The sequence below is a fragment of the Pseudophryne corroboree genome, chromosome 8, assembly GCF_028390025.1.
Source record: "Pseudophryne corroboree isolate aPseCor3 chromosome 8, aPseCor3.hap2, whole genome shotgun sequence".
Lineage (NCBI taxonomy): Eukaryota > Metazoa > Chordata > Amphibia > Anura > Myobatrachidae > Pseudophryne > Pseudophryne corroboree.
Genome location: NC_086451.1, coordinates 228,981,385 through 229,001,495, shown reverse-complemented (window position 1 = coordinate 229,001,495; position 20,111 = coordinate 228,981,385). Strand labels below are relative to the sequence as shown.

Here is a 20,111-nt window from a genome sequence, read left to right as displayed (position 1 = left end):
AACACAGGGAACCACTGGAGACTTGACACACCGAATGTAGCAGGAGAGCTGGAGTGATTGCTGGAACTTGTAGTTCCACAGGAACACCGGAACTGCTGGAACCTGGAACGGCTGGGACCTGTTGTTCCACAGGTCTAACACACAAGGAAATCTCTGAAGACAGAGGATTGCAAACAGGAGCCACCTGTTCACGGGATGTGACGTGTTGTCCAAGGCAATGTGAGAGAGCCACAAACTGGAAGTTATACCTCCTGCCCAGCAGTGATTGGACACAAACTGCAGGCAGAGATACTAGCTGGATTAGGTGTCCAGATCAGCTGTGAGTTAGCTGAAGCATTCCAGGCTGCAGAGGACTGAAAACCAGAACTGGAACAGAACTGAACTGCTGGGACCTGTAGTTCCACAGCAGTGATGCGATGGAAAATGCAGATTCCTGACAGTACCCCCCTCTTTTATGGGTGGGCACCGAACACCCACGCTGGAACTTGGAGGAACCTTGAAAAAGAACTTAGGAAAACACAAAAGCAGAGGTCCTCAAAAGTCTTCCCAACTTTCATCTTCAGAAGACAGATTTCCCTCGTCAGAACAAGTAGACCATTCAGGGTCATTTGAGACAGAATTTACTTCCTGGGAAAAGGCATAGCTAGGAAGGATAGAACCTCCCATAATGTAACTTGAGTCTTCATCAACAAACTCACTTTCAGAGTCAGGGTCCAGGTCTAGTGTGGTCATGGGAGCCTTTTGTTTAGGAACAACAGAATCTGAGACAATCTGTGGACCAGTGAATTTGAAGCTATATGAGACACCAGGACTAGGGTTTACGGCAGCATAGCCAACACTTACATCAACAGATGGTAGACTTTGAGCTGGTTTTTGAGCTCTCCAATTCTTGTAATTCTTGAAATCTCTGATACGTTGATTCAACAGAACCTGTTCGTGTTTGGAAGGAGTTGAGTCGAAAAACTGAGAACAGGAAGACTGATCAGAAGACTGAGCAGATGTTGAATCTGGGGAGTCAATACTTTCAGAAGTGTTGCTGTAGGATGGAGGCACGGAAGTATATGCAACTTTCAAATCTAAAGTCTGAGAACGTTGTCTTGACTTTGCAGCTTGGAAATTTTTAATAGCTTGGTCTAATGTATCCTGCTCTTGCACAGACAGAGATGTTGGAGAGGATTTAGCAGTAGACAAACTGTTGACAAATTGGCCGGAATGCCCAGATGACTTTGACTGCATAAACTTTGGAGCAAACTCCTGTTTTACGGCTTCGCAGAAAGCGGGAAGATCACTCAGTAGCGGATCTTTAGATTCAATGAGAGGATTCGCCCAGTCCAATGCTTTACCTTTGAAGAACAGGAGGAAGTATCTGATTGCATTGGCTGGAGAAATAGTCACTGAAGGTTCAGACTCAGTAAAAGCGAGGTATTGGCTCGCCACTGCACGAAACTGAGCATAGTCACCATCAAAGTAGACTGGAGCTTTTGTATCTGGTGGACACTTGAAAGGCTGAATGTCAGTTGAAGTCTCAGAAGACAATGTAGGACACTTGAGAGTTGAGGACTGAAATAAGCATTCAGAAGCAGGAGTAGAATCAACTTGAAATGCTCGAGGGTGGAGAGAGGACGTCATCTCCTGGATTGACTGACGGGAATTCTCTGCTGAGGTTGACAGAACGCTAGAAGCTTCATCTTGGGGTGAGATGCGTAAAGCCTCCATCTGGGTTGAGGCAACTGCAATATCTGCAAGAACTGTAGACTCTGGACATAGCGACAGGAGTTGCTTACTTGAAACACTGGAGAGAACCACACCGGGTTCAGAGGAACTGGAATCGGCAGGAACCGACGAAGGTAGCTCAGCATTGGAAACAGAGCTACTCAGGCTGGCTGGAACCAGAGGAGGCTGATCTGGACAGACGGATGGGACCGGATTGGGTCCAGATAAGCTTGAACCGGCTGGAACCGGATTTGATATGAAGAGACTGGGATCGGCTGGAACCGAAGGAGTCCTCGGAATGACGGATAGGACCGGATTTGATCCGAGGATGCGGGAATCGGCTGGAACCGAAGGAGGTAGCTCAGCATTGGAAACAGAGCTACTCAGGCTGGCTGGAACCAGAGGAGGCTGATCTGGACAGACGGATGGGACCGGGCTAGGTCCATTGACACTTGACTCTGTATAGACAGAATCCGGATGTTCTGATGATTCTTCTTGGAGTGGTACTGAGCTGGTAGCACTCTCTGAAGTTGGCAAACAAAAGTTCATGTCTGTATCTGTGGCTTTAAGAATTCCTCCTGGGATCTTGGCCCTGGATTCCTCACTTGAGGCTGAAACTCCAAAGACCCCTCCTGGGGTTAATAGATCAGACACACTTCTTTGAGCTGCATGCCCGGATGCCACTTCTGGAACCTGAACATCAGATGCCCCACCTGGGGCTGTAGACACAGATGCCCCTTCTCGGGCTGTAGGCACGGATGCCCCTTCTCGGGCTGTAGGCACGGACGCCCCTTCTCGGGCTGTAGGCACGGACGCCCCTTCTCGGGCTGTAGGCACGGACGCCCCTTCTCGGGCTGTAGGCACAGACGCCCCTTCTCGGGCTGTAGGCACAGACGCCCCTTCTCGGGCTGTAGGCACAGACGCCCCTTCTCGGGCTGTAGGCACAGACGCCCCTTCTCGGGCTGTAGGCACAGACGCCCCTTCTCGGGCTGTAGGCACAGACGCCCCTTCTCGGGCTGTAGGCACAGACGCCCCTTCTCGGGCTGTAGGCACGGATGCCCCTTCTCGGGCTGTAGGCACAGACGCCCCTTCTCGGGCTGTAGGCACAGACGCCCCTTCTCGGGCTGTAGGCACAGACGCCCCTTCTCGGGCTGTGGGCACAGACGCCCCTTCTCGGGCTGTGGGCACAGAAACTACTTTAGTTATGGGTAACATAGATAGTCTCTGTTGATTTCTGAACTTGGGATTGGGTCTATTTGTCACAGGACCCCAATCGTAGACTTTTTGGACACTCCTGTCCGGGGTAAAGGAACTTGAAACTGTAGAGGATACGTTGGAAGGTTTGTAGGTGAAAACACTGTGATGCTGGGACCTGTCACCAACTTTTGAGTTGCGGAAGGAACAGTCCTTAATAAGATGACTAGAACTCCCACAGTAAAAGCAGAGGTGAAGCTGCCTGCGATGGCGGCGTTCAGCTTCCGTGAGTTTGGAGCGCGGATAGCTCTGGAATCTGCCCTCTCTCTGCATAGGAGGAGAGACTTGAGTTTGTAGGAAGCTTGACACGGAGGTCGCACTAGTCTCAATACATTGAGCAGGACTCTTCACTGTATTTAAAGCACCACCTAGGATTTCTGGTATGATTGGAATGATTCTTGATAGCAGACTTTGAAGTTGTTCCAATAAATAACAAAGAGTGTTTATAAGTTCAGGTTTTACAGCAGAAGACAGAGGAGTCCTGAATTTTGCAAAGGAGGAAGTCGCCCTCTCAGTAGAATCAGTTGTGAAGGGTGTACCATAGGGCTGACTTGAGCGAGGTCCACCTACAGGAACGAATTGTGCAGAGGAAGTTGGAATAACTGGAACAGGAGTGACTTGAACTGGAACAGGAAGATCAGCAGAACTTGGAAGGGATTGCTGCAAGGTATCCAAACGGGTAGACATTCCCTGCAGAAACAGGATCACTTGTTGTTGTGCTGCCTCATAGCCATCCAAACGGGAGACCAGATTTTGTAAGGCCCCTGACCCCACATTCTGACCACCATCCGAGTCCATGGGCCTTGGACAAACTGTCAGGTTCGGTCTGGTTTGTGTCCCCGGAGGGGGCGCTAGTGGGTCAGTGGAGGTAGGATGGAAGAATGAAGTGAGGAGGCAGTACTGGGTTTCTGCGCATGTGCACAATGTAGATTTATTAATAACAGAAAAGTCCAGATAATAATGCAGCAGAAAGTAAACAAACGAATGCAATGGAAATGACAATGGTAACGGCAATGGTAATGGCAATGGAATAGTATGGTTTGAAACTGAAAGTCTATGGCAGAGTTTGTAATGCAGAAATGGAACCAGAGTAATTAAGACGTGGAGCCAGCAGAGGTGAAATGATGGTAGCAAACCTGGTAGAAATGCAGGAGCCTGGATGGTGATGTTCACTGTGCTGTTGGAAGTGCACAATCAGCATGCAGGCTGAATCACAGGTGAGATGACGGAATGCACCTGGAGAGGGAGTCTCTACTGCTGTAGGCTGGAGCACACTGCAGATGTAGAAGGTGTGAAGCCAGAAAGGTATTGCTGGTGCTGGTACTTGTAGTTCCACGGAAGTAACAGGTACAGGAGAATATCCAGGAACACAAGGGATCTGGAGACTGGAACACAGGGAACCACTGGAGGCTGGAACACAGGGAACCACTGGAGGCTGGAACACAAGGAACCACTGGAGGCTGGAACACAAGGAACCACTGGAGGCTGGAACACAGGGAACCACTGGAGGCTGGAACACAGGGAACCACTGGAGGCTGGAACACAGGGAACCACTGGAGGCTGGAACACAGGGAACCACTGGAGACTTGACACACCGAATGTAGCAGGAGAGCTGGAGTGATTGCTGGAACTTGTAGTTCCACAGGAACACCGGAACTGCTGGAACCTGGAACGGCTGGGACCTGTTGTTCCACAGGTCTAACACACAAGGAAATCTCTGAAGACAGAGGATTGCAAACAGGAGCCACCTGTTCACGGGATGTGACGTGTTGTCCAAGGCAATGTGAGAGAGCCACAAACTGGAAGTTATACCTCCTGCCCAGCAGTGATTGGACACAAACTGCAGGCAGAGATACTAGCTGGATTAGGTGTCCAGATCAGCTGTGAGTTAGCTGAAGCATTCCAGGCTGCAGAGGACTGAAAACCAGAACTGGAACAGAACTGAACTGCTGGGACCTGTAGTTCCACAGCAGTGATGCGATGGAAAATGCAGATTCCTGACACAACCAGACGAAGTCTCCTAATTTGAAGCTGCAGGGTCTTTTCCGCTTATCAAAAACCCTTTTTGTCACTAATGACACAGACACAAGGGCTTTCTTCACTTTCCTCCAAATACCTCTAAGGACCGAAACGACAGAGGAACCACCAGGCGTGGAGTCCAGGGGGTCAAAAGAATTGGCTTAAGGATGATGCCCATACACACAAAGGAAGGGAGAGATCCCTGTAGCAGAGTGAGCCGCGTTGTTATAGGCAAACTCCGCCATAGACAGATGAGCAACCCAGTCAGTCTGACACTTGGAGACATAACACCTGAGGAACTGCTCCAAGGTCTGGTTCACCCTTTCAGTCTGCCCATTAGACTGCGGATGGTAGCCTGACGACAAGCTGACAGAAATCTGGAGATCGGAACAAAATGCCCTCCAGAATTTGGCCACAAACTGGGATCCGCGGTCAGAAACCACATCAAGTGGCAACCCGTGGAGGCGCACAACATGCAGCATAAATAATTCAGACAGGCGTCTGGCCGATGGCAGCCCAACCAGTGGAACGAAGTGCGCCATCTTCGAAAACCTGTCAACGACAACCCAGATGGCTGTCATCCCAGAGGATTTGGGCAAGTCCACAACAAAATCCATTGAAATGTGGGTCCATGGCTTAGATGGAATAGAGAGTGGATGTAATGGGCCAACAGGAACCCCTCTAGGAGTCTTATTTCGGGCACAGATGTCACATGCCCGAACCCACTGATCCACATCCTTAGCCACCGAGGGCCACCACACCGCCCTAGATAGCAACTCCCGAGTTCTGGCAATACCCGGGTGACCTGCCGACTTCTTGGCATGGAATTCCAGGAACACTCGCTGTCTTAACCTAGGAGGCACAAACAAAAGACCTACCGGAAGGTCTGGTGGAGCCTGCTCCTGTGCTCTAAGGACTAATGACAAGAGGTCCTGGGTAATGCCCACTTTAATACATGATGGGGACACAATGGGCAACGGCTCCTCGGTGGTCTCCTGGATTGGAGCAAAACTCCGCGAGAGCGCATCAGCCTTGATGTTTTTTGACCCAGGGCGATATGTTATCAAAAAATTAAAGCGAGCAAAAAACAAAGCCCATCGTGCCTGCCTGGCATTGAGACGCTTCGCTGACTCTAAATATGCCAAATTCTTATGGTCGGTGAGAATTGAGACCACAAACTTAGCCCCCTCAAGCCAGTGTCTCCACTCCTCGAGTGCATCCTTAATAGCCAACAATTCCCGGTTACCCACGTCATAATTCATCTCGGCAGGCGAAAATTTACGGGAAAAGTAAGCACAGGGATGAAGGCGATTATCAGACACTCCCTGAGAGAGCACTGCCCCAATACCCATCTCAGAGGCATCCACCTCCACCACAAAAGGACGCTCTGGATCTGGGTGTCGCAGCACCTTGGCCGAGACAAATGCCCTTTTGAGACGGGCAAAAGCCGCTTTGGCCTCACAAGACCAGTGAGCAACATCCGCCCCTTTCTTAGTGAGTGCCACCAAGGGCGCCACTATAGATGAAAATTCAGCGATAAATCGTCTATAAAAATTTGCAAAGCCCAGGAAACGCTGAAGCGCCTTCAAACTAGTGGGCTGCACCCAATCCAGGACTGCCTGTACCTTGGAACCCTCCATTTGGAAACCTTCTGGGGAGATAATATATCCTAGAAATGCGATTTGCTGAACTTCAAATTCGCACTTCTCCAGCTTCGCCCCAAGCCGGTGGTCTCTGAGTTTCTGGAGGACTAAGCGTACATGCTTCCGATGTTCCTCCAGGGAATGGGAGAAGATTAGGATGTCATCTAAGTATACAACTAAGAATCTATCCAAATATTCCCTGAGCACATCGTTCATGAAATCCTGGAAGACTGCCGGGGCATTACAGAGCCCAAAAGGCATCACCAAATATTCATAATGCCCTGAGTGGGTATTAAAGGCAGTCTTCCATTCATCCCCCTCTCTTATTCGGATTAGATTGTACGCACCGCGTAGGTCAATCTTAGAAAAAATGGTGGCAGTACGAAGCTGGTCAAACAAGACCGAAATGAGAGGCAGTGGGTATGAGTTTTTAATCGTGATACGGTTCAATTCCCTGAAGTCGATGCAGGGTCGCAATGAACCGTCCTTTTTACCCACGAAGAAGAACCCCGACCCAACTGGAGACTGTGAAGGTCTGATAAATCCTTTAGCCAAGTTCTCCTGAATGTACTCTGCCATAGCCTGAGTCTCAGGACGTGACAGGGAGTACAACCTGCTCTTGGGAAGCTTAGCATTCGGCAACAAATTAATGGCACAGTCATAGGGGCGATGGGGAGGTAGTACCTCTGCAACTTTTTTGGAGAACACGTCCGCAAAATCTGCATAACACCCTGGCAATCCTGGCAAACTTAGCTGCGAGAGCCTGACTGGAAGGCTCAAGCAACTCCTGAAACAATCAGTACCCCAACTAAGAATCTCCCCAGAGACCCAGTCAAATTGAGGATTGTGGGCCCTTAACCAGGGTAACCCCAACACCAATGGGGCAAAAGTACAGACAGTCACATAAAAGGACAATTTTTCAGAGTGTGTGGCTCCAATAAACAAAGAAATCTGGCTAGTGCAAGAGGTAATTTTACCCTGGGATAATGGTTCCCCGTTTAACCCACAAATCTCAATTTCCGACGCCAAGGGTACTAAGGAAACAGAGTGTTTCAGGGCGAATTGGCGGTCCATAAAAACCCAGTCGGCCCCACTGTCCACAAAGGCCTCAGTCTTGACAGTTTGACCGAGGATCTTCAAGGTCACCGGAATGATAAAAGTCTTCTTGGGAAATTCTGACTTCTGGCCTGACAGGATATTTCCCATCACCCTCAGGCCCTGAAGTTTTCCGGCTTTTCTGGGCATGATACTACCACATGACCCTTATTCCCACAGTACAAACACAACCCCTGCTGTCTCCTCCGCGTCTTCTCACGCGAGGAGAGGCGGGTAGCCCCAATCTGCATAGGCTCCTCGGAAAATTCCTCAGAGTCTGAGGTTCCCTTGGGAAAGAAGGAAACCTCGGTCTCCCTTTCAAGCCTACGCTCTCTCAGCCGTCTATCCACCCGGATGGATAACTGCATGAGCTGATCCAAGCTATCAGGCAAGGGATATTGTACCAGTTGGTCTTTTATCTGGTTAGAAATACCTCTTCGGTACTGGTGTCTCAGGGCTGGGTCATTCCACTGGGTATCATGGGCCAACCTCCGAAACTCCGTACAGTAAACCTCAACTGGCCTTCGCCCTTGCTTAAGGATCGAAATCTGAGCCTCGGCTGAGGCCGTCTTGTCAGGGTCATCATACAACATGCCCAGTGCCGTAAAAAAAGCATCAACACTTTTAAGCGACGGACAGTCAGGCTGCAACCCATATGCCCAGACCTGTGGGTCTCCTTGTAGCAAGGAAATCACTATGCCCACCCGCTGAATCTCTGACCCAGAAGACTGAGGCCTAAGATGGAAATATAACTTGCAGCTCTCCTTGAAACAAAAGAACTGCGAGCGATCTCCAGAAAAACGATCCGGAAGATTTACTTTCGGCTCCTTAACCCCTGAAGGTGCTGCTGCTGCGGGAGCTCCGCCAGCGGCCTGGGAGGTGTGCATTTTAATGGACAAATCATTAAATTGACGAGTCAGGACCTGCACCTGATCGACCACCTGTTGCAACGTATTTTGAGGGGTATGCTCCATATTCCCACAAAATTTCAACAGGAGTATTTGGCTGCTGAATATGTTATGCACACCAGTGCCTGCAGGAATGTACTGGTGTTTGAACTGTTATACACACCAGTGCCTGCAGGAATGTACTGGTGTCTGAACAGAGAGGGATGCAAAACAAATGAACTTACAGACAGACTGGGAAATATGACATAACGTACACAGAAGGTGATAGGGTAACAAAACCAACACAGAGTGAACAGAGAAGCCCAGAGGCTAAGAAACTGGGTGTCTCCCTAGTATTAGAAATGCTCAGATGGAAAAAGCAAGATGTTGTGTTTTAATACGTAGAGAACCCGAAATGCTGTTGCTAAGGGCAACAGCAAAACCCTAAAGGGTTACCAACGGGTGTGGCAGTAAACTCCTTGGTCAGAGATGGAATAATAGACACAAGGAGAGTCTCCACAATCCTAATTCTCACTTGCAGGGCCCAGGTTCAACTTACTGCCACTAAACTGACACATGGACGCCCTGCACAGTGAGAGAGGATTATGCAGGCAGGTCTGAAAGTACAGCCACAAACCTGCTGGGTTCACAGAATAGCAAAAGAACCTCAGCAGGCTAAACGACTGACTCCAGTCTTACTGCTAGGTCTGGATTGGCAGAGTGTAGTACCAAATGCCCAGGCCTATTTGCAGTAAGCAACAACAAAATACAAAGCTACACAGTACTGGCTAACTTTCAGGAACTGACTAACCAACAAAGATTCAGCAGCATCTGCTTAACCTGAGAAGAGGCCTTATAAAGCAGGTGCTGTCCACGCCCCCCTCAGACCTCACAGACTGTGAGCACAAAAACCAGCACCGGATCCCATGCCTGTAACCACTGCACAGCAAAAGACCCGAACCGGAGTATCAGCTGCGCTCAGGTTACTCCGCTAGCACTTGTCTCCCGGTTGCCATGACGACGTGGCAGCACAGGGCAGGAGACCCTAACAGGTCATCATCATACAACAGCGGTTCAACCAGACTCGTGTCACCTCCTGCCCTCTGCGTCACTCAGCCACACTATCACCTTCCCCCTGCATCGTCTCTCAGCACACCATCACCTTCCCCCTGCATTGTCTCTCAGCACACCATCACTTTCCCCCTGCATCGTCTCTCAGCACCCCATCACCTTCCCCTCGTGTCGTTTCTCAGCACACCATCATCTTCCCCCTGCATCGTCTCTCAGCACACCATCACCTACCCCCTACATCGTCTCTCAGCACACCATCACCTACCCCCTACATCATCTCTCAGCACACCATCACCTTCCCCCTGCATTGTCTCTCAGCACACCATCACCTCCCACTGCATTGTCTCTCATCACACCATCACCTCCCACTGCATCATCTCTCAGCACACCATTACTTCCCCCTGTGTCATCTCTCAGCACACTATCACCTCCCCCTGCGTCATCTCTCAGCACACTATCACCTCCCCCTGCGTCATCTCTCAGCACACTATCACCTCCCCCTGCGTCATCTCTCAGCACACTATCACCTCCCACTGCATCATCTCTCAGCACACTATCACCTCCCCCTGCGTCGTCTCTCAGCACACTATCACCTCCCCCTGCGTCGTCTCTCAGCACACTATCACCTCCCCCGGCGTCATCTCTCAGCACACTATCACCTCCCCCTGCATCGTCTCTCAGCACACCTTCACCTTCCCCTCGTGTCGTTTCTCAGCACACCATCACCTTCCCCTGCATCGTCTCTCAGCACACTATCACCTCCCCCTGCATCGTCTCTCAGCACACTATCACCTTCCCCTGCATCGTCTCTCAGCACACCATCACCTTCCCCTGCATCGTCTCTCAGCACACCATCACCTTCCCCTGCATCGTCTCTCAGCATACTATCACCTCCCCCTGCATCGTCTCTCAGCACACTATCACCTCCCCCTGCATCGTCTCTCAGCACACTATCACCTCCCCCTGCATCGTCTCTCAGCACACTATCATCTTCCCCTGCATTATCTCTCAGCACACCATCACCTTCCCCTCGTGTCGTTTCTCAGCACACCATCACCTTCCCCTCGTGTCGTTCCTCAGCACACCATCACCTTCCCCATGCATCGTCTCTCAGCACACCATCACCTACCCCCTACATCGTCTCTCAGCACACCATCACCTTCCCCCTGCATTATCTCTCAGTACACCATCACCTCCCACTGCATCGTCTCTCAGCACACCATCACCTCCCACTGCATCGTCTCTCAGCACACCATTACCTTCCCACTGCATCGTCTCTCAGCACACCATCACCATCCCCCTGCATCGTCACTCAGCACACCATCACCTTCCCCCTACATCGTCTCTCAGCACACCATCACCATCCCCCTGCATTGTCTCTCAGCACACCATCACCTCCCACTGCATCGTCTCTCAGCACACCATCACCTCCCACTGCATCGTCTCTCAGCACACCATTACCTTCCCACTGCATCGTCTCTCAGCACACCATCACCTTCCCCCTGCATCGTCTCTCAGCACACCATTACCTTCCCCCTACATCGTCTCTCAGCACACCATCACCTCCCACTGCATCGTCTCTCAGCACACCATTACCTTCCCACTGCATCGTCTCTCAGCACACCATTACCTTCCCCCTGCATCGTCACTCAGCACACCATCACCTTCCCCTCGTGTCGTTTCTCAGTCACATCATCACCTACTCCTGCACTCAGCACACCATCACCTACCGCCCACATCATCTCACAGCACACAATCACCTCCCCCTGTGTCATCTCTCAGAACACCATCACCTACCCAGTGTCATCTCTCAGCACACCATCACTTACCCCGTGTCATCTCTCAGCACACCATCACCTACCCCGTGTCATCTCTCAGTACACCATCACCTACCCCGTGTCATCTCTCAGCACACAATCACCTCCCCCTGTGTCATCTCACAGCACACAATCACCTCCCCCTGTGTCATCTCTCAGAACACCATCACCTACCCAGTGTCATCTCTCAGCACACCATCACTTACCCCGTGTCATCTCTCAGCACACCATCACCTACCCCGTGTCATCTCTCAGTACACAATCACCTCCCCCTGTGTCGTCTCTCAGAACACCATCACCTACCCCGTGTCATCTCTCAGCACACCATCACCTCCTGTCGAGTGCGGCATGACGTCATCAAGTCACGCCATGCACATACACAGAGGACTCAGTACATAGATTAGCACAGAAGAAGGCAAAGTTGGGGAGCTGCAATGCGGCCATTGTCCTCCCAGTCAGTAAATGCATTCCTGACCTGGCGGACACTGATTAAAGCAATGCAACTAATTAAAGATTAAATGTTTAGTCTGCAAAGGTTGGCAATTATTTCAGTGAACATAGAAGGGTAGAACACAAAATATCTTGTATAAACAATACCGTTCCCAGCTCCCCTCCCTCCATGGGCACAGCTCCCCTCCCTCCCTCCATGGGCACAATTCCCAGCTCCCCTCCCTCCCTCCATGGGCACAGTTCCCAGCTACCCCTCTCTTCCGCTCTCTCTCTCTCTCCCCCTAGGCACAGTTCTCAGCTCCCCTCCCTGGGCACAGTTCCCAGCTCCCCTCCCTCCATCTATCTCTCCCTGGGCACAGTTCCCAGCTCCCCCTCTCTCTCTCCCTGGGCACAGTTCCCAGCTCCCCTCCCTCCATCTATCTCTCACTGTGCACAGTTCCCAGCTCCCCTCCCTCTCTCCCTGGGCACAGTTCCCAGCTCCCCTCCCTCCATCTATCTCTCACTGTGCACAGTTCCCAGCTCCCCTCCCTCTCTCCCTGGGCACAGTTCCCAGCTCCCCTCCCTCCATCCCTGGGCACAGTTCCCAGCTCCCCTCCCTCCCTGGGCACAGTTCCCAGCTCCCCCTCCCTCCCTCGGCACAGTTCCCAGCTCTCCCTTCCTCTCTCCCTGGGCACAGTTCCCAGCTCCCCTCCCTCCATCCCTGGGCACAGTTCCCAGCTCCCCTCCCTCCCTCCCTGGGCACAGTTCCCAGCTCCCCCTCCCTCTCTCCCTGGGCACAGTTCCCAGCTCCCCCTCCCTCCCTCCCTGGGCACAGTTCCCAGCTCCCCTCCCTCCCTCCCTCCCTGGGCACAGTTCCCAGCTCCCCTCCCTCCCTCCCTCCCTGGGCACAGTTCCCAGCTCCCCTCCCTGGGCACAGTTCCCAGGTCCCCTCCCTCCCTGGGCACAGTTCCCAGCTCCCCTCCCTCCCTCCCTGGGCACAGTTCCCAGCTCCCCTCCCTCCCTCCCTGGGCACAGTTCCCAGCTCCCATTCCCTCCCTGGGCACAGTTCCCAGCTCCCCCTCTCTTCCTCTCTCTCTCCCTGGGCACGGTTCCCAGCTCCCCTCCCTCCCTGGGCACAGTTCCCAGCTCCCCTCCCTCCATCTATCTCTCACTGGGCACAGTTCCCAGCTCCCCCTCCCTCTCTCCCTGGGCACAGTTCCTAGCTCCCCTCCCTCCCTGGGCACAGTTCCCAGCTCCCCTCCCTCCCTCCCTGGGCACAGTTCCCAGCTCCCCCTCCCTCTCTCCCTGGGCACAGTTCCCAGCTCCCCTCCCTCCCTGGGCACAATTCCCAGCTCAACTCCCTCCCTCCCTGGGCACAGTTCCCAGCTCCCCCTCCCTCTCTCCCTGGGCACAGTTCCCAGCTCCCCCTCCTTCTCTCCCTGGGCACAGTTCCCAGCTCCCCTCCCTCCATCTATCTCTCCCTGGGCACAGTTCCCAGCTCCCCTCCCTCCCTCCCTGGGCACAGTTCCCAGCTCCCCTCCCTCCCTCCCTGGGCACAGTTCCCAGCGCCCCTCCCTCCCTCCCTGGGCACAGTTCCCAGTTCCCCTCCCTCCCTCCCTCCCTGGGCACAGTTCCCAGCTCCCCTCCCTCCCTGGGCACAGTTCCCAGCTCCCCTCCCTCCCTGGGCACAGTTCCCAGTTCCCCTCCCTCCAGGGGCTGGCAACTTTCGGTCAAGGGGGCAAATGCAACCAAGTTGCCCTGGCTTTTCAGATTGACATACAGGACCGGGCACACTGACACACATACAGACAGGACTGGGCCCACAGATAAATGTACAGAGACGGGACCGGCCACACTGACAGATATACAGAGACGGGACCGGCCACACTGACAGATATACAGAGACGGGACCGGCCACACTGACAGATATACAGAGACGGAACCGGCCACACTGACAGATATACAGAGACGGAACCGGCCACACTGACAGATATACAGAGACGGGACCGGCCACACTGACAGATATACAGAGACGGGACCGGCCACACTGACAGATATACAGAGACTGAACCGGACTCACAGACAGATATATAGAGACTGAACCGGACTCAGATACCCCTTTCACACTGCGCAAATAACCCGGTTTTGACCTGGTATATTACCGGGTCGACACGGGTCACTGTGCGGTGTGAAAGGGTACATGGACGAATTTCCGGGTCTCCTGACCCGGTAATTCAACCCGGGTTATAAAATAAGAATTTACTCACCGGTAATTCTATTTCTCGTAGTCCGTAGTGCATGCTGGGAACTCCGTAAGGACCATGGGGAATAGACGGGCTCCGCAGGAGACTGGGCATTTTAAAAGAAAGATTAGGTACTATCTGGTGTGCACTGGCTCCTCCCTCTATGCCCCTCCTCCAGACCTCAGTTAGGGAAACTGTGCCCGGAAGAGCTGACACAACAAGGAAAGTATTCGAGAGAGGGGTTTGTGGGAACCGCACCGGTCTAACAGTGGTTTTTGTATGAATAGAAATCTGAGTAATGTCCTCTGAGAAACTGAAATTTATGTTTTGGAATTGCTTCGGATTAGGGTAACTGTGCATATATAAAGATATTATCTTTTCAGGTGCACTAAGTTTGGTTACCATTCAGTGGTGCTCCCATGAGTCAAAAGTGTATTTAGAGAGAAAATACCAAATAAGAGGAAATGGAAAAGAAGTAGACTCTTTTTTGGGAGCACTCAACCTCAGAGGAACTGAGTATATCAATGTCTTATACTGATAAAATCATGATTTTAATAGTTTCTTAATAAAATATATAGAAGTGTCGGAGTTCAATAAATATGTGATTCAAGACTATTGTGCAAAAATATTAGTATCAATTAGAGTAAATAGTAAGCAAAAATTGCTATAGTATAGTGTAAGCCGGAAAATTTGTCAAAAGGATGTCACCTTCTAGTCTCAATAGTGTCCGTCAAAAGAGTATATGACCTTCATTCATACTGCAAGAATCCCAAGTGGAAAAAATAGTTGCAGAAAATTAAATCATAGGTCATATGGATCCGAGTACCTATCTGTGACTTGAAATTGGGCAGCAAAATGTGTTTGCAGTACCAGGATGTTCCAAGGTGGTCTCCCATCCAAGTACTAGTCCTGCCCTCCACTGCTTGGCTTCCAAGATCGGAAGAGATTGGGCATCTCCGGTGGGGTATGTCCGCAATTTTTTAAGCTAGCCCTTTCATTTGTCATCTTGAGTAGGGAATGGAATTGGTCATATTTTCCACAAGAAAAAAAAAGGGGGGGGGGGGAAGAACGGACACACATGTGACAATTAGGCTCAAAATATATACAAATTGGATATGGCAGTTGTGTGGCAAGAAAATATCAAGGCCATAGATATCCAAACAAGGTAAATCCTTCCTTATTTATACAGTACTGTACACCAGTCAATTGTGAGTGAATAATAAACTCATTCTTATTCGTGCTGTCTAAATATGTCAAAGTAGGCATGCATTTATCACCAAGAATAATCCCAGAATTACTACAAAGAATCCTTTATAGTTAATGGGTTTGCATCTATATTTTTCTGACAACCAAAAATCCACCTTTGTTATATATATCTCTGAAGTATACAAGTGAAAGCAAAATGTTGCAGTAACAGGGTGTTCCAAAGTGGTCTCCCATCTATGTACCAACCCTGTCCACCACTATATAGCAGTCATGCTCAGATGCAATTAAGCACCTTTAGTGGGGTACATCCGCAATTGTATGCTTATCACTGATTGGTGTAATCACCTTCAATTAGTGAACGAGGTGGCTCATTAATGGTATATGCAGAAAGTTAAGGTGCATTTAATGCCTTGTGTACAGATTTAAACAGGGTATTTCCCAATATAGTTCATGGTTTCAAAAAATTGAGAAAGCAAATAAGAAATGGATAAATAAATCATCTATGTACACCTCTGCAAGATATGCAGCTGGTTTATTTCCGCTGCATATAGCGTATTATTCTTGCAAAAGAGTGTAAGGTCAAAACGCAACAGGTGTCAACTTTAAAGGCAGAAAGATCATCAGCCATTCTGTAATGATCAAAAAGCATGGGTCAAAGCCTGACAGGCTTTGTAATATATCATTTTGAAATAGCATTACCACTAAATAATATGGCAAAAAAATATTTACTGATTACCCTATGTAGAGACTGCGAGAGATGTAAGCATGACAGGTACTGTTATATTTATATCAAACACTCCGGTATTTCATATGATACCAAGCTGTGTGGAATTTGATGTCCCCAGTTTTTCTGGTGCAGGTAAGGCGAGTATGGATAGCGGGAGGAGTGCCGCTGATCCCCGCTGCTCCTGCCCACAATTGAGCTCCAGCAGGTGGGGAGAACGCCGCTACGTCCCGCCGTGTGTACCCGCAAACGGGTTCCAGAAGGTTGGGGATGATTCAGGTGGATATCCACCACTGTTTGCCCGCAGTCGAGCTCCGGCGGGTGGGAGGAGCCGCTGACTTCCGCGGCTTCTATGGTTGCCTGGTGACAGGCTGTGATGATCCGGCTTCAAGGTCACGTGACCATGTGGGTCCTGACGTACGTTTCGCTGATAGGCTTGATCACAGGACATGAATCGTCACTGTAGGTTTCAGTTTTTAAAGGGAAGTCTGGTTGCTGATAGGAGATTCAGATTTGATGGACATTTTTCTGGATCTATCAAATTGATTCATTCTTCCTATAGTGACGAAAGCCTTGTTCATTTACTTCTTTTTAAAGAAAATGGAATTGCATTGCAATTCCATTATTAGATGTTACTGCTGAAGCATTAATTATGCTCAATACAATCCCATGATTGGATATAGAGTAAAAAAGTGTAATATACAGGAATTGAGAACAGAGGAGTAGTAATAAATAATTGATAATTAATAGAAAATTAATAGAAAAGGGGGAGAGGCGACAGAAAGGGCATTAGTTTCATATGTAGAGGGTCTTTTATGTCCATTACGTATAGATAGTGCAGGTAATGCTGGTATAATAGAAATAGCAAAGATAAGTGAAGATTGAAAGATTGAATGATTAATAAACAGAAATAGGGGAGTTCAATTGAATAATTGAACAGTGATGAATAATGATACGTGAGATAGAGGGTGAAAAGAAAGACTGTAATTGGTGATAAAAAGGGGATGGTGACGATAGTGAAAATATAAATTATAAATGTAGAGGGCAGAGTATAAAAAGTGTATGAAGTTAAGAGCCCATGGTGAGAATTATATAGTAGTGGCAAAGTGTAAGTATATCTTATGTACAACTGAGTAGACTTTCCAATTGGAGAGAGTGTTATTATAAAGTGGCACAGATTAAATCTATGGATTATATATACAGCGAGTGAACCTTCCAAGTGTAAAAAATATAAAAATAACTAGGAAAAAGAAAGTTAAATAGTGAGAGGAATTATAGGATAAGTTGCCGTTGATAGGAAAATACCGAGACCTATTAAATATTGACTGGACAAGTATTGATCCAAGACATTAGCCAGCAATTTAATTTAAAAAGGCCCCATAGTTTATATTTTCATTCATACCAGCAGGGTAAATGGATCCCATTTTGAAAATCCATTCACTCTCTTTTTGCAGAAGGACATTTGTAAGGTTTCCTCCTCGTATGCCCAATTTTATTTTTTCCAGACCAAACACTTTTAATTCTTCCCATCTGTTGTTATGGTGAGTGTGGAAGTGGCGAGCGACTGATGTCAGTTGCTTCATTTTTGCTTTATCCGAAACAGCATTGCGTATTGATCCTATGTGTTCTAGGATCCGCTGTTTTAGTGGGCGAGTGGTCATGCCAATGTATTTCTGGTTACAACTGCATTTGATGCAATAGATGACACCTTCCGTCTGACAGTTCATATAGTCTGAAATGTTATGTTTTTTCCCAAACTTATCCTCTATTTCATTGGTTGGGTCAATGAATTTACAGGCTTTACACTTGCCGCAGGGGTATGTTCCAGTTGTTATTGGTTTCTTATTAGGCAGTCTTTGAAAAGAGGAGGAAGACGAGGCGGGGGCGCAAGAGGAAGAAGGGGTCCACAGCAATGGGATTTCTCACCCCCAATGACTCGCAATACGTACAGAAGGCAACCCCAACAGGATCGATGGTAAATTCAACTTATCCTAATGAGGAATCCAATTTGAAGATCATTAATTTGTCTGAACATGAACTTACACAAGCACAAGAGTCTGTACTTAGTAGAGGTTTGACATTCTCTCCCACAGAACATTTTGATAGGTTTAAGTGGGAGAAAGATCTCAAATTATTTAGTCGAAAATTACTTCTTACCAAACTATATGCCAATAAAGAAAACACCTCTCCTGAAGCACAAAGAAACACAGATAGAATGGAAATTACAACACCCACTACCCCAAGAACATCATCTAGAGTAGAAGAAACAATATCAACACATTTGGACTTTTCTCTGGCTTAACAAGAAGCCCTTAGTGCTTTACAAGAACTTGAACAGGAACAGAACATCTTAGCAGATATGGAACTTAGATCCCCTACTAGACCTTTGTGTAAAAAGAAATCCACATATTTTCCTCAGGAAAATATATGCCCAGAAGTACAGGTCTTCATGAAACTTGTGGCTAATGAATTTGACCAAATGCATAAGAATAAAGACAAATATCCCAGACAATCCAACCTCACACGGCATGAACTATTGGCTTTGAGAGAAATACGATCATGGCAAGATGTCGTTATAAAGCCATCGGACAAAGGGGGTAATGTCGTAATCTGGTCCAAAACAGATTATATCAAAGAAGCACAACGACAGTTACACACAACGGAATGCTATAAGAGACTACTTCTGAATCCATTACAAAATTATAGTACAATCTTTTACAATATAATAAATCAAGCATCTTCACAAGGGATAATCACAAAACAGGAATTTGATTATCTACACACCCAAATCCAAAGGTTCCCACATATTACTTATTGCCGAAGGTACACAAGAACATCCAGACTCCACCTGGGAGACCCATAGTGTCCGGCATAGGGGGACTGACAGAAAAGGCGAGCATTTTTTTAGACCTGCATCTAAGACACTTTGTTCTAGACCTTCCCTCATACGTTCAGGACACGACAGATATCCTGAGGAAATTACATGACATAAAACTAGAGGATAACCACTAGACGTTGAGGCACTATATACCTCTATAGGCCATGAAGATGGAATAGCAGCAGTAGAATATTTTCTACATTCAGAAGGAATGGACGAGTTCCATCTTTTCCTTATTCGACTACTTCATTTTGTATTACATTACAACTTCTTTACTTTTAATGACAAGTTTTTTCTTCAAACAAGGGGCACCGCAATGGGGGCTGCTTGTGCGCCCACGTATGCCAACATATTTATTGGGTGGTGGGAAAAAGAGGTTGTCTTTAATGATGGCAATGACGTATATACATCACATGTCATTATGTGGAATCGATACATAGATGACATCTTCCTGATATGGGAGGGCGACTTACAGCTACTACATCAATTTATAGAACATCTCAATACAAACGATCTGAACATTCGCCTCACCCACAGTATCAGTCAGCTAGAACTACCATTCCTTGACCTTATGATTTACAAAGACTCAGAGGGAATGGTGGCAACAAGTCTATATCGGAAAACCACAGCAACCAACACACTCTTACATCAAACCAGCTCCCATTTCCCCCCCACCATAGAGAATATACCTAAGGGGGAATTTCTCCGTCTCCGCAGAAACTGCTCAGACAATAAGAAATTTGAGACACAAAGTTTGGAGTTAGCCCAGAGATTACGAACTAGGGGATATAGCAACACCTCAGTGAAGAAAGCTATGACATTTGCCAAAATTACCAACAGAGACGACATAATCTTCAAAAAAGTTTCAAATCCAACAAAAGCAAACACAACTATCCGATTTGTCGGCAATTTCTGTCAGGAATGGAGAAAGGTCAATGATGCCATACAAAAACACTGGCATATTTTGCATGTAGACTCTACCCTATCAGCCAAACTAGGCCCTAAAGTCTCCATGAGCTGACGTAAGTCTAGAAATTTGAAAGACCAACTTGTACAGAGCCATTTTCAAAGACTGCCTAATAAGAAACCAATAACAACTGGAACATACCCCTGCGGCAAGTGTAAAGCCTGT

The 20,111-nt window shown here is 48.5% G+C and overlaps 1 pseudogene; it reads right to left on the bottom strand.

Moving 5' to 3' along the window:
• Positions 1–15,029: 15,029 nt before the first annotated feature.
• On the bottom strand, positions 15,030–15,149 carry LOC134953427 (5S ribosomal RNA; annotated as a pseudogene).
• Between the last annotated feature and the right edge of the window lie 4,962 nt (positions 15,150–20,111).